This window comes from Lucilia sericata, unplaced genomic scaffold (genome assembly GCF_015586225.1).
Source record: "Lucilia sericata isolate MDLA Ls3-8-SP2 unplaced genomic scaffold, ASM1558622v1 Contig002161F_arrow, whole genome shotgun sequence".
Classification (NCBI taxonomy): Eukaryota; Metazoa; Arthropoda; class Insecta; order Diptera; family Calliphoridae; genus Lucilia; species Lucilia sericata.
In genome coordinates, this window is record NW_023996002.1 from 20072 (window position 1) to 37120 (window position 17049).

At 29.7% G+C, this 17049-nt stretch overlaps 1 pseudogene; it reads left to right on the top strand.

Moving 5' to 3' along the window:
- Positions 1 to 2150: 2150 nt before the first annotated feature.
- LOC119613511 overlaps positions 2151 to 17049 on the top strand; it is a 43382-nt pseudogene continuing 28483 nt past the window's right edge.

The window sequence follows — 17049 nt, forward strand, 5'->3', positions numbered from 1 at the left end:
TTGGTCTTTCTATGGTTAGTTTTTTTTATAGTTAACCAACCTATAACATAACATCCCATCCTAAACTCATCATTATTATGAACTTCATCTTCATTTAAGTTATTGCTAAAAAAAAGGTGGTCACTTTATTTATTGTCTATTTAATGTTTGGGGAGGAGTTGTTTTGTAAGAAAATATATTTATTTTTTGCTGAAGTTAAAGTTACAATTAAGATTTAACGATTACGAGCAATAATAGTTAACAACTTTTTAAGACAAACCCATAAACAAATCATAATTGTAGTTTAGAGTTAGGACTAGGGTAAGTTTTATAGAAAAGCGGTTTTATAAGATAAAATAAAAAAAGTAAACAAATAAATTATAATTATGATGAGATGCAGAACCAATAAAGCCATAAATAGCTTATGGTCATACGAGCCCTAAAAATGAGCTTTAGCCGACCAAAGCATTTCTATAGTTTAATTTAGTTTATTATCTATTCCATAGTTTGATTTAAATATAGTCCAGTTTCAGGCCAGTCTATAGTCTAGTATACTATCTAGTCCATAGTATTCTCTATTATGTAGTCTATAATGTAGTCTATAGTATAGTCTATAGTCTGGTCTATAGTCTAGTTTACAGTCTAATATAGTATACAGTGTAGTCTATAGTCTAGGCTATAGTACAGTATATGGTCTAGTCTATAGTACAGTCTATAGTCTAGTCTAGAGTACAGTCTATAGTCTAGTCTAGAGTACAGCCTATAGTTTAGTCTATAGTACAGTCTATAGTTTAGTCTATAGTCAGTTTATAGTCTAGTCTAGTTTATAGTCTAGTCTATAGTCTAGTCTAGTCTATAGTCTAGTCTATAATCTAGTTTATAGTCTAGTCTATAATCTAGTCTATAGTCTAGTCTATAATCTAGTCTATAGTCTAGTCTATAGTCTAGTCTATAGTCTAGTCTATAGTCTAGTCTATAGTCTAGTCTATAGTCTAGTCTATAGTCTAGTCTATAGTCTAGTCTATAGTAGTCTATAGTCTAGTCTATAGTCTAGTCTATAGTCTAGTCTATAGTCTAGTCTATAGTCTAGTCTATAGTCTAGTCTATAGTCTAGTCTATAGTCTAGTCTATAGTCTAGTCTATAGTCTAGTCTATAGTCTAGTCTATAGTCTAGTCTATAGTCTAGTCTATAGTCTAGTCTATAGTCTAGTCTATAGTCTAGTCTATAGTCTAGTCTATAGTCTAGTCTATAGTCTAGTCTATAGTCTAGTCTATAGTCTAGTCTATAGTCTAGTCTATAGTCTAGTCTATAGTCTAGTCTATAGTCTAGTCTATAGTCTAGTCTATAGTCTAGTCTATAGTCTAGTCTATAGTCTAGTCTATAGTCTAGTCTATAGTCTAGTCTATAGTCTAGTCTATAGTCTAGTCTATAGTCTAGTCTATAGTCTAGTCTATAGTCTAGTCTATAGTCTAGTCTATAGTCTAGTCTATAGTCTAGTCTATAGTCTAGTCTATAGTCTAGTCTATAGTCTAGTCTATAGTCTAGTCTATAGTCTAGTCTTAGTTTAGTCTAGTCTATAGTCTAGTCTATAGTCCGAGTCTATAGTTTAGTCTATAGTCTATTCTATAGTCTAGTCTATAATCTGGTCTATAGTCTACTTTATATTGTAGTCTATAGTCTGTTCTATAGTATAGTCCATAGTCTAGTCTATGGTCTATTCTATAGCCTAGTCTATAGTCTAGTTTATAGTCTAGTCAAAGTGTAATCTAGTATATAGTATATTCTAAAGTCTATAGGCTATTCAATAGACCTATAATCCAGATTATAGTCAAGTCTTAATTCTATTCTACTTATAGTTAGAGTATATGATATGTATGATATGTCTATAGACTAAGACCCCCTTATGTGAACGCTTTCAAAAGAATGTTTAAAAATACAAAATCATCGCTTCCTTTCTCTGCAAACCTGGTAACAATTTAAAGGATAAATATTTATGCAACTTTCCTTAAAACTGAAATTAACTTTTAATTGTATTTTTCTTTTACAGTGTGTCTTATATTTATTAAATATAAATGTAATTTAAATACCCAACCCATAAAATTTACGACAACGATAAACAAATTTTAAACATGTAATAATTTGTGTGTGAAATCTTTAAAAATAAAACCAACCAATTTTAAATAGCAAACCACAAAAAAAACGCTATAAATGTAAAAAATAATTTAATTATTTATCTAAAATCTTAATCGTTGTTATTTAAAGAGAAGTAAAGAAAGAAAAAATAAGTTTGCAAAAAATAAAAAGAAACACTTAAACGTGTTTATGTGTGTTTGAGTGTGTTCAAGTGTTTGTTTTAACAATATGATTGTTAAAATGGATCCCGATGAATTGATTACGTTTCGGGTGCAGTATCTTGTCGATACTGATCCACTCGATTGTACATCAATGTATCCCATACCAACACGAGCACCAACGTATGCTTTTGCCGCCACCCTGCCATTGGCCACACAATTGGGCACCATCTTGCGTTTATTGAATGCACCTCAAAGGGTAAGATTAAGAATTAAGATTTATTTACGAGTGTATCTATAATGTATCTGATAATAGTGCAGCGGCGATGGTTGAATTTGTTTGTTTTTTATTTGTGGGTGAGATTATACGAAAGGATTTATTTTTATTCCAAAGAATTTTAAGATAAAGTAGGTGGAGTTTTTATAAGAAAATCATTTAGTTGATGTATATTTAAGTGAGAACTAAGATGTTGTCTTGACTACATACTAGTATATGGACCAGTTTATAGTCTTGTCTCGTCTATACTTTAGTCAATAGTCTTAATCTAGTTAATACTCTCGTTTATAATCTAGTCTATAAACATAATGTTCTGATCTATAGCCTTTATTAGTCTAGTTACTACTGTCTTCTCAAATCTGTAGTGTAGTCATAGTGTTATACTCTCAAGTCTAATATGTTAGACTAGTCTATAGTATAGTCTATAGTCTAGTCTATAGTCTAGTCTATAGTCTAGTCTAGTCAAGGCTAGTCTAGTCTAGTCTAGTCTAGTCTAGTCTAGTCTAGTCTAGTCTAGTCTAGTCTAGTCTAGTCTAGTCTAGTCTAGTCTAGTCTAGTCTAGTCTAGTCTAGTCTAGTCTAGTCTATAGTCTAGTCTATAGTCTAGTCTATAGTCTAGTCTATAGTCTAGTCTAGTCTAGTCTAGTCTATAGTCTAGTCTATAGTCTAGTCTATAGTCTAGTCTATAGTCTAGTCTATAGTCTAGTCTATAGTCTAGTCTATAGTCTAGTCTATAGTCTAGTCTATAGTCTAGTCTATAGTCTAGTCTATAGTCTAGTCTATAGTCTAGTCTATAGTCTTGTCTATAGTCTAGTCTATAGTCTAGTCTATAGTCTAGTCTATAGTCTAGTCTATAGTCTAGTCTATAGTCTAGTCTATAGTCTAGTCTATAGTCTAGTCTATAGTCTAGTCTATAGTCTAGTCTATAGTCTAGTCTATAGTCTAGTCTATAGTCTAGTCTATAGTCTAGTCTATAGTCTAGTCTATAGTCTAGTCTATAGTCTAGTCTATAGTCTAGTCTATAGTCTAGTCTATAGTCTAGTCTATAGTCTAGTCTATAGTCTAGTCTATAGTCTAGTCTATAGTCTGTCTAGTCTATAGTCTAGTCTATAGTCTAGTCTATAGTCTAGTCTATAGTCTAGTCTATAGTCTAGTCTATAGTCTAGTCTATAGTCTAGTCTATAGTCTAGTCTATAGTCTAGTCTATAGTCTAGTCTATAGTCTAGTCTATAGTCTAGTCTATAGTCTAGTCTATAGTCTAGTCTATATTATAGTCTAGTCTATAGTCTAGTAAATAGTCTAGTCCAGACGTAGTCTATTGTCCAGGCTATAATCTAATCCATACTCCAAACTACAGTCTAGTCTATAGCTCAGACTTTAGTCTAGTTTATAATGTATATAAATCTTGTAACTATATATTTATATAATATAGAATTGGAATAATTCAAATAGTTTCGAACTTGCGGGCTTTAAACAAACTTTAGAAAGTTCTAATGACAACTTAATTAAATATAGAAGAGGCGTTGGCTTATAGTTTGTAACTTAGTAATTGTTTTGGCATAAATTAAATATAAATTTTTTACGTTCAAATTATTTAAGGCTTTAAAGTGTAGTGTGTGAAAAAAGTTTTCGCACTTTAGGGTGTGACTTGTTATTAACACTCTAAACTTATACAAACAAACAAAAAACACAATTACACAAAAAACTTCATTAAAATTCAACAAATAAATAAAAATTTAATTATTTGCTAGTACTTTTTTTATAATTTAAATTTAAAGTGCGTGTTGGAAATAAAGAGTTTAAAATCTGTTAAACAAAACAATTAATTTTTGTAGATTTTTTTTAGAAAAAAAACGCAATGTACCGTTAAATTAAAACGCAATTTTTTAAAATAGAAAGACATTTTTGTGAAACATATTATTGTGATTTTTGTTTACTAAAGTATTGTATTTACAACTTAATTACCACAAATTGATTTTGTTATCAAAAGAAAAAAATGAAATAAATATAAATAATTGTAATTAGAAAAAACAATTATACAAAACATAGTAAACATATTGAAATCTATTTTCTATAGTTAGACCACAAAAATTCTCTAGATTACAAAAAAAATGGGGGGACATTTAATACCCTCATTAACAATTTCGTTGGCAATATGGAAATATTGTTTTGAAACCGAAAAAAATATTTTGTTTTAACAGGTGATATTGATTTCTTAGGTACGGCAACTTTTTGCGAATTAATTTTTTTAATGAATTATAAGATTTCAGATATGCTCTAAGACGCTATTTTAAATCTAATTTTTTTAGAAAATTTTTACTACAAAAATGTTTGATTCTCCAATATAATTTCAAATTACAATTTTTATTTTTTTATAAATATAAAAAATTTTAATTTTTTTCTACCCATAGTACTAAACACATATTTTTTCTAAATCACCCACTTAATCTAATGATTCTAAACATCAAAAATAACAGCATTTGTTATTTAACGGTTGTAAAAATAAAAATCTCTTAACCCAACAACATAAAATGTATCAATTTTCATTTAAAAAATCATAAACAAAATTGTATTCGAATACAATAACTACGAAAATAATAAAAAATACTTTAAAATCATCTAAATCAAATGGATTTTATAACACAACCAAACCTCAAGAAATCTAAAATCAAATAAAAATAAAATTGAATATGATTATTTAACCGCATTTTTATTGTGCATAATTTTTGCATTAAGGAAAGAAAATGTACAAAAAAAAATTATTAATAAAAATCAAATTAAATAAACAGATTTAAGTATAAGATCAGAGATAGAGGAATAAAAGTAAACGATAGGGTACGACTTGGTTATATACTTTATTGGTAGTAGTAGTAGTAGTAGTAGTAGTAGTTACTATTTGGTAATACTTAAACTGACAGTTTGACAGCTGATTTGTGCTTGAGATGATATTGGCTTACGCCATTTTAACACCTTTTAGAGCAGGTTAGTTGACAACTTTTTTTTTAAAAATATAGAAGATTATAAACGATTATACACTATAGTGGAATAAAGGGAACAGAAAATGCCTTAATCGGGATTATAGAATAGATTATAATCCAGTATATAGCAGAGTACAGAATATTGAATAGTTTATTATACACAATATAGAAAAGTCTATAATTATAGATTCATTTATAGTTTATAGTCTAGATTATAGAATAGTCTATTGTCCAAACTATAAAATAGTCTATAGTCTAGACTATAGTATAGTCTATAGACCAGACTAAAGAATAACCTAAAGTCCTGATTAGAATAGTCTATAATCCAAACTATAGTATAGCGTAGAATAGTGTATCGTCGAGACTATAGAACAGTCTAAAATCCAGACTATAAAATAGTTTACTGTCCAGACTATAAAATAATCTACAGTCGAGACTATAGAATAGTCTATAGACGAAACTTTAAAATAGTTTGTAGTCGAGACTATAGAATAGTGTATAGTCCACACTATAGAATAGTCTAAATTCCAGACTATGGAATATTCTATAGTCCAGTCTATAGAATAGTCTAAAGTCCGGACTAAAGAATAGTCTACAGTCCTGTTTATAAAATAATCTATAGTCCCGAATATAGAATAGTCTATAATCCTGACTATAGAACAGTCTATAGTCTAGTCTATAGAATAGTCTATGGTCTAGACTATAGAATGGTCTATAGTCCAGACTATCAAATAGTCTATTGTACAAACTATAGAATAATCGATAGTCCAAACTATAGAATAGCCTATTGTAAAGACTATAGAATAGCCTATAGTCTAGACTATAGTTTAGTCTATAGTCCAGACTATAGAATAGTCTATATTTCAGACTATGGAATAATCTATAGTCCAGTTTACAGTCTATAGCCCAGACTATAGAATAGTCTATATTCCAGACTATGCAATAGTCTATAGTCCAGTCTATAGAATAGTCTATAGTCCGGACTAAAGAATAGTCTATAGTCCCGACTGTAGAATAGTCTATAATCCTGACTATAGAGCAGTCTATAGTCTAGACTATAGAATAGTCTATGGTCTAGACTATAGAATAGTCTATGGTCTAGACTATAGAATAGTCTATTGTACAAACTATGGAATTGTCGATAGTCCAAACTATAGAATAGTCTATAGTCTAGACTATAGTTTAGTCTATAGTCCAAACTATAGAATAGGCTATAGTACAGACTATAGAGTAGTTTGTAGTCCTGTTTACAGTCTATAACCCAGACTATAGAATAGTCTATAGTCAAGACTATAAAATATTCTATAGTCAAGACTATAGAATAGTCTATAGTCAAGACTATAAAATATTCTATAGTCAAGACTATAGAATAGTCTATAGTCAAGACTATAAAATATTCTATAGTCAAGACTATAGAATAGTCTATATTCCAGAGAATAGAATAGTCCAGTTTATAGTCTTGTCTTGTCTATACTATAGTCAATAGTCTTGTACCTAGTGTATAGTCTAGTTTATAGACTAGTTTATAGTTCAGTATATACCTTATGTTCTGATCTATTGCCTTCCTTAGCCTAGTTACCACTGTCTACTCAAATCTGTAGTGTAGTCATAGTGGTATACTCTCAAGTCCAATATGTTGTCTAGTCTATAGTATTGCCTATAGTCTTGTCTATAATCTAGTCTAGAACTATAGAATGGTCTACAGGACAGACTATAGAATAGTCTACAGTACAGACTATATTTTAGTCTATAGTACAGACTACAGTTTAATCTATAGTCCAGACTATAGAATAGTTTATAGCCCAGACTATAGAATAGTTTATAGCCCAGACTATAGAATAGTCTATATTCCAGAATATAGAATAGTCTATAGTCCAGGATATAGAATAGTCTATAGTCCAGACTATAGAATAGTCTATAGTCCAGAATATAGTCCAGCATATAGAATAATCTATAGTCATTACTGTAAAATAGTCTATAGTCAAGACTATACTTTAGTCTATTATCCAGACTATACATAGTCTAGAAATTTTTTCATTTTCTTGTAACTTACTTTGCTGTTAGCTAGTAGGGTGTTTATAAAAACGCAAATATTTTAGTTGTCGATCTGTATGTCTGTCTGTCCGGCCGTCTGTCTGTTTTTTTAATAATTTGTGGTTTCGTTAGAGTAGTTAAATTTATGTTACAAGTTGAAAATCGGGTTTTTGTAGATTTTTTCTTCTCATTCATTTGTTTTTTTTTTTTTTGTTTGCAAAAATTTATTAACACAATAACAACATTAAAATTTTACAATAAAATAAAAATCCCAAAAACAAGATAATAATAAATGTTTAAAAACAATGTTTAAGACAATATTTAGATATTTTTAGATTTTGTAAGTTAAGCAAAAGAACACGTCAGTTAAAATTATATAAATTGTAAATGAAACTGTTAAAAATATTTAAAAATAATTCTTAAAGAAAATTTTAAATAATCAAAATTTGTTATCTTCTTTAAGACTCTTTGAAAATCAATATTCTCTTTGGAATCTAATTTCTAATGGGATTTTATTTATCCCAAAAATATTAAAAAAAATATTTAATTTATTACACAAACAAATAATTTTGTTTTTTTTTTAATTTATTTTTTCTAACAAATTTTGCCTTAAAGCTAATTTATATTATTTTTTATGAAATTCTCTAATTAAGAACCTGTGTAAATTTAAAATTAGAAGCAAAATAAAATATAAAACTCTTAACAAAACTGGAATTTTATTATACGGAAGTTTTTTGCTGTTTTAAATTTATTTTGTTTGTGTTTTAATTTTTATAAAATTTGCTCTTTAATCTTTAAAATGCGAAAAACTTCTTTCATATGTTAATTGAATGTCTTTTTTTGTCGTATTATGATTCCGAAAAGAATTGCAAGCAAAAGTGATATATAAAGTTATTCTAAACGTTGGTCATTTTGGGCAAAAATATAAAGTTCTTCAACTGAAACTTTAGCTTTAAACTTAAACCACTTCCTTGTAATGTGTACAATAATCAAAATTTAAATGTTTTGCATTTGTTTCTTCTTCTATATATTAGTAGTTCTTACAAGAATTACCAAAATCCTAGGCTATCAGTTCTATTCCTAATGCTTATAACAAAGTACTTCTAAAATAACTTCTCAGAAGTTAAATTGTAATAAACAAATATTTAAAAAAATTTCTAAAAATCGGAATCACTTAAGTAGGGCACTCAATAACCTCTTTTAACTTTTATATCAAAATTTCTTTAAATTTTATTCAACAGCTGCCTTAATATGATTACTAATACCCATTTGCTTTTTTCGGGTACCACCTCCAATCTGACAACAATCATCATTAAAGCAGTCAGCCAGTTTTTTGCGCCAACAATCAAAGAAAACAGAAACCACAACGAAAACAAAAACAAGACTTTTTGACAAATTTTAATTTTAAATTTCATTAAATCATGAGAAATCGTTTTTTTTTTTTTTTTTTCATTGGTCTCTAATATTTTGAATTTGATTTTTCGTTATGATTTTCAGTTGTGAGTGTGAAATTGCACGCACGCAACATTAGCTGATGATGAAGATGCCCCGCGGTAGGTTGACATAGATTTTGTCATCAACAATTTGTGACATGTGTCTTGTCTTGCTGTTGTATGTATTTTATATGACTTTTTTCATAAAGTTTTTGGTATTTTAATTTGCTATTATTAATAAATTTATGCATAAATTTATTGAAAAAAAAAGAAGAAATGAATATTTAAGCCACTTTAGAGACAACAAAAACAAATTCAATTTACTATCATTAATATGAAATATGAAGACATAAGTAACACATTTAAAGTTAAATGAGCAAAGATATCGGTTTAAACCATTTTCGGAAAATCAATTAAGCAAAGTCGAGGCAATTAAAGATTTTTAGTCACGACTGTAGCTTTGCACAGATTGTGGACAAGACCAAAAACTAGACTATAGACTAGACTATAGACTAGTCTATAGACTAGATTATAGACTAGACTATAGACTAGGCTATAGACTAGGCTATAGCTAGACTATAGACTAGACTATAGACCAGGCTATAGACTAGACTATAGACTAGACTATAGACTAGACTAGACTATAGACTAGACTATAGACTAGACTATAGACTAGACTATAGACTAGACTATAGACTAGACTATAGACTAGACTATAGACTAGACTATAGACTAGACTATAGACTAGACTATAGACTAGACTATAGACTAGACTATAGACTAGACTATAGACTAGACTATAGACTAGACTAATAGACTAGACTATAGACTAGACTATAGACTAGACTATAGACTAGACTATAGACTAGACTATAGACTAGACTATAGACTAGACTATAGACTAGACTATAGACTAGACTATAGACTAGACTATAGACTAGACTATAGACTAGACTATAGACTAGACTATAGACTAGACTATAGACTAGACTATAGACTAGACTATAGACTAGACTATAGACTAGACTATAGACTAGACTATAGACTAGACTATAGACTAGACTATAGACTAGACTATAGACTAGACTATAGACTAGACTATAGACTAGACTATAGACTAGACTATAGACTAGACTATAGACTAGACTATAGACTAGACTATAGATTAGACTATAGACTAGACTATAGACTAGACTATAGACTAGACTATAGACTAGACTATAGACTAGACTATAGACTAGACTATAGACTAGACTATAGACTAGACTATAGACTAGACTATAGACTATACTAGACTAGACTATAGACTAGACTATAGACTAGACTATATACTAGATAATAGTTCAGCTAGATGGACTATATAGAACAATTATAACTCTTTTTATGAAAATGTTTAATTACAGTATTGGTTATTTTATCCAAAGTTTCTTTCATTTGGGATTTCAATTGTTTGCTGCTAGAGTTTTTACACATTTCCCTAATTTGTCTCACAAATCACTAAATGATTAATTGCCTCCTGTACATGTTCCTCATAAAGTTTTCTTTACATTTTTCTAATAAGAATCTTATAACTAAAACCCTTTTTATATTATTCCCCTTTACAAATTTATATTCAATTCCAGCTGCTTTTACTGTTTCCTGTAGTAGTTCTAAAACATTTTCAAACTAAATATATTAAAGTATTGTTGGGTGCTGAGAGGAAGCCTGCAATTGTTGTTGCATTATGTATTGCATCTGCATTATTTGTTTGCATATTTGCATGTGTGTCTAATACAAATAATCTTGAATCATTTAAAATTTATGGCAACTTTAGAAAGATTTACGCATCCTTTAAGGCAAACATTTAACTTTTAAATGCAGAAGAAACAAAAACCTTCAATAGTTTCTATTTTAAACAAAACATTTTAAAAGCTGCATTCAAAGGTGAATGCAACATATGCAGTTTTCTAACCAGGTGTATGGCTGGCTCAAAAGACTGCTGAGGGTATCTTTAAACCAGGAAATAAACTAAAAAATAAATATAATAAAGCAAAAGGGTTCGTTTTGTTTATTTATAACTTTTGCTTCTTTTGCTGTCTTCAAATCATCGGTTGATATTATTGTTAAATTTCTTAGCTATTCTTTGTAATACTTTTATAGGAGAGTGGGAACGAACCTTAAGGTCATAATAGAAAATATTTTTTTCTTTTTATGGAAAATTTTCGTAAAATTTTCTTTTTATAGAAAATTTTCGTTAAATTTTCTTTTTATAAAAAATTTTAGTTAAATTTTCTCTTTACAGAAAATTTTCTTTAAATTTTCTCTTTATAGAAAATGTTCGTTAAATTTTATTTTTATAGAAAATTTTACTAAATTTTATTTTTATAGAAAATTTTAGTTAAATTTTATTTTTATAGAAAATTTTCTATAGTCCAGACTATAGACTATTCCATAGTCCAGACTATAGACTATTTTATAGTCCAGAGTATAGACTATTCTATAGTCCAGACTATAGACTATTCTATAGTCCAGACTATAGACTATTCTATAGTCCAGACTATAGACTATTCTATAGTCCAGACTATAGACTATTCTACAGTCCAGACTATAGACTATTCTACAGTCCAGATCATAGACTATTCTATAGTCCAACTATAGACTATTCTATAGTCCAGACTATAGACTATTTTATAGTCCAGTCTATCGACTATTCTATAGTCCAGACTATAGACTATTCTATAGTCCAACTATAGACTATTCTATAGTCCAGACTATAGACTATTCTATAGTCCAGACTATAGACTATTCTACAGTCCAGACTATAGACTATTCCACAGTCCAGACTATAGACTATTCTATAGTCCAGACTATAAACTATTCTATAGTCCAAACTGTAGACTATTCTATAGTCCAGACTATAGACTATTCTATAGTCCAAACTGTAGACTATTCTATAGTCCAGAATATAGACTTTTCTATAGTCCAGACTATAGACTATTCCATAGTCCAGACTTTAGACTATTCTATAGTCCAGACTATTGACTATTCTAAAGTCCAGACTATAGACTAATCTATAGTCCAGACTATAGACAATTCTATAGTCCAGACTATAGACTATTCTATAGTCCAGACTATAGACTATTCTATAGTCCAGACTATAGACTATTCTATAGTCCAGACTATAGACTATTCTATAGTCCAGACTATAGACTATTCTATAGTCCAGACTATAGACTATTCTATAGTCCAGACTATAGACTATTCTATAGTCCAGACTATAGACTATTCTATAGTCCAGACTATAGACTATTCTATAGTCCAGACTATAGACTATTCTATAGTCCAACTATAGACTATTCTATAGTCCAGACTATAGACTATTTTATAGTCCAGTCTATCGACTATTCTATAGTCCAGACTATAGACTATTCTATAGTCCAACTATAGACTATTCTATAGTCCAGACTATAGACTATTTTATAGTCCAGACTATAGACTATTCTATAGTCCAGACTATAGACTATTCTATAGTCCATACTATAGACTATTCTATAGTCCATACTATAGACTATTCTATAGTCCAACTATACACTATTCTATAGTCCAGACTATAGACTATTCTACAGTCCAGACTAGAGACTATTCCACAGTCCAGACTATAGACTATTCTATAGTCCAGACTATAGACTATTCTATAGTCCAAACTGTAGACTATTCTATAGTCCAGATTATAGACTATTCTATAGTCCAAACTGTAGACTATTCTATAGTCCAAACTATAGACTATTCCATAGTCCAGACTTTAGACTATTCTATAGTCCAGACTATTGACTATTCTAAAGTCCAGACTATAGACTAATCTATAGTCCAGACTATAGACAATTCTATAGTCCAGACTATAGACCATTCTATAGTCCAGACTATAGACTATTCTATAGTCCAGACTATAGACTATTCTATAGTCCAGACTATAGACTATTCTATAGTCCAGACTATAGACTATTCTATAGTCCAGACTATAGACTATTCTATAGTCCAGACTATAAACTATTCTATAGTCCAAACTGTAGACTATTCTATAGTCCAGACTATAGACTATTCTATAGTCCAAACTGTAGACTATTCTATAGTCCAGAATATAGACTTTTCTATAGTCCAGACTATAGACTATTCCATAGTCCAGACTTTAGACTATTCTATAGTCCAGACTATTGACTATTCTAAAGTCCAGACTATAGACTAATCTATAGTCCAGACTATAGACAATTCTATAGTCCAGACTATAGACTATTCTATAGTCCAGACTATAGACTATTCTATAGTCCAGACTATAGACTATTCTACAGTCCAGATCATAGACTATTCTATAGTCCAACTATAGACTATTCTATAGTCCAGACTATAGACTATTTTATAGTCCAGTCTATCGACTATTCTATAGTCCAGACTATAGACTATTCTATAGTCCAACTATAGACTATTCTATAGTCCAGACTATAGACTATTCTATAGTCCAGACTATAGACTATTCTACAGTCCAGACTATAGACTATTCTACAGTCCAGATCATAGACTATTCTATAGTCCAACTATAGACTATTCTATAGTCCAGACTATAGACTATTTTATAGTCCAGTCTATCGACTATTCTATAGTCCAGACTATAGACTATTCTATAGTCCAACTATAGACTATTCTATAGTCCAGACTATAGACTATTCTATAGTCCAGACTATAGACTATTCTACAGTCCAGACTATAGACTATTCCACAGTCCAGACTATAGACTATTCTATAGTCCAGACTATAAACTATTCTATAGTCCAAACTGTAGACTATTCTATAGTCCAGACTATAGACTATTCTATAGTCCAAACTGTAGACTATTCTATAGTCCAGAATATAGACTTTTCTATAGTCCAGACTATAGACTATTCCATAGTCCAGACTTTAGACTATTCTATAGTCCAGACTATTGACTATTCTAAAGTCCAGACTATAGACTAATCTATAGTCCAGACTATAGACAATTCTATAGTCCAGACTATAGACTATTCTATAGTCCAGACTATAGACTATTCTATAGTCCAGACTATAGACTATTCTATAGTCCAGACTATAGACTATTCTATAGTCCAGACTATAGACTATTCTATAGTCCAGACTATAGACTATTCTATAGTCCAGACTATAGACTATTCTATAGTCCAGACTATAGACTATTCTATAGTCCAGACTATAGACTATTCTATAGTCCAGACTATAGACTATTCTATAGTCCAACTATAGACTATTCTATAGTCCAGACTATAGACTATTTTATAGTCCAGACTATAGACTATTTTATAGTCCAGTCTATCGACTATTCTATAGTCCAGACTATAGACTATTCTATAGTCCAACTATAGACTATTCTATAGTCCAGACTATAGACTATTTTATAGTCCAGACTATAGACTATTCTATAGTCCAGACTATAGACTATTCTATAGTCCATACTATAGACTATTCTATAGTCCATACTATAGACTATTCTATAGTCCAACTATACACTATTCTATAGTCCAGACTATAGACTATTCTACAGTCCAGACTAGAGACTATTCCACAGTCCAGACTATAGACTATTCTATAGTCCAGACTATAGACTATTCTATAGTCCAAACTGTAGACTATTCTATAGTCCAGATTATAGACTATTCTATAGTCCAAACTGTAGACTATTCTATAGTCCAGAATATAGACTATTCTATAGTCCAGACTATAGACTATTCCATAGTCCAGACTTTAGACTATTCTATAGTCCAGACTATTGACTATTCTATAGTCCAGACTATAGACTATCTATAGTCCAGACTATAGACAATTCTATAGTCCAGACTATAGACTATTCTATAGTCCAGACTATAGACTATTCTATAGTCCAGACTATAGACTATTCTATAGTCCAGACTATAGACTATTCTATAGTCCAGACTATAGACTATTCTATAGTCCAGACTATAGACTATTCTATAGTCCAGACTATAGACTATTCTATAGTCCAGACTATAGACTATTCTATAGTCCAGACTATAGACTATTCTATAGTCCAGACTATAGACTATTCTATAGTCCAGACTATAGACTATTCTATAGTCCAGACTATAGACTATTCTATAGTCCAGACTATAGACTATTCTATAGTCCAGACTATAGACTATTCTATAGTCCAGACTATAGACTATTCTATAGTCCAGACTATAGACTATTCTATAGTCCAGACTATAGACTATTCTATAGTCCAGACTATAGACTATTCTATAGTCCAGACTATAGACTATTCTATAGTCCAGACTATAGACTATTCTATAGTCCAGACTTTAGACTATTCTATAGTCCAGACTATAGACTATTCTATAGTCCAGACTAGAGACTATTCTATAGTCCAGACTATAGACTATTCTATAATCCAGACTATAGACTATTCTATAGTCCAGACTATAGACTATTCTATAGTCCAGACTATAGACTATTCTATAGTCCAGTCTATAGACTATTCTATAGTCCAGTCTATAGACTACTCTATAGTCCAGACTATAGACTATTCTATAGTCCCGACTATAGATTACCTTATGCTAGAAGGATCTCACCTTCCCATTCTTTCTTCCTCATTTCGAAATTTTCTGTTGCAAATTAGTCGACATTTTACAAATAATTTAACAACCACCATCATCATTCTTTGGATTTTCCTAAGGAAAAAGAAAATTTCCACAAAATATAAATCTATAAAAACTGCACACAAACAACAAACATTTTCAACTACAATTCTATTGGTTATGCGCCTGTAAGCTTACAGTCCGGCAAAAAAAATCTCATTTACCAAACCAACGATCAACGAATGAACAAAAAAAGTTAAAGGAATAAAATGGTTTCTCTCTTTCTTAATAGATACAATTTTAAGATAATTTCAAGCAGAAACAAATAAAAGGGTTTTATGCTTTTTTTTCTAGAGAAATAAAAATGTTTATAGATTTAGTTTGTACTAAGTTTAGATGATGGCAAGCATTTTACTGGGATTGCCAGACTATGGGACTAGAAAAGAGAAAGGTTTTGTTTAAGGAAGTTTTGTTTTATAAATATTAGTGATGCCTTAAATAAAATTTAATAATTGAAAACAAAATTCATAGAATGAAAAAATTAAAAAAATCTCTAACAAAAGACTCAATATATCTCAAAGTTTCTAATATGAATAACATATGTTGGGTGGCAAAATCGCAAGAACTTTCTTCTGCTTCTGAAAGAAGACTTCATTACCTGTTAATAAAAGAAAAAACAATTTAAATATTTCAATAGTTATTTGTTTAAATAGACAGCAAACTTTGCACATTTTCAAATATCACCAGTATATCTTTTAAATCACGCTTATATTCTAACCATACATAATTATTAACACTTTACTAAACTCCAATAATTTCTTTTAAATTTCAATTATAGAATTCTTTTATCTAGGTGCGTCTTAGTTTAATTTATTCAAAATTTTCTACATATGTTCAATTTCCATTTTAAGGTGTTTACTAACATTGTTTTCTAACTCAATACACCCTACACTCCTTTGGCGGTCGCTAGACGTGTGTTTGAGTGTCTGATTGAACCGCGAAAAAAAAACTGGGAAAAACTATTATTCACTACAACCATATTTAGTATTCATTGTATTCTTGTAAAAGTCAAAAATTCAAAGTTTTTTTTTCTATTCCTTTTAGACTTTTTAGTTTGTTGTCGTATTGTGTAATACATCATTTACGCAAATAATACAAACAATTGTACAACGAAAGAGAAACACTTTTACTAAAAATGCACTATAAGCTAGACACTTAGAGAAAACCTACCGCTAAGAACAAAACAAACGCACCGATCATTTCAAAACTGATCTTGTTGGATCTCTAATCAAACCTCTTTCAACTCTTCAAACTTCCATAAATATCCCCTTGTTTTTATATTGTAAGACTTTTCTTAAATTTAAATTCTGTTATAACCTCAATTCATAATGCCTTAGTTTTCAACCTGACTTTTTCTCCCTGTGTATGTTTATTATTATT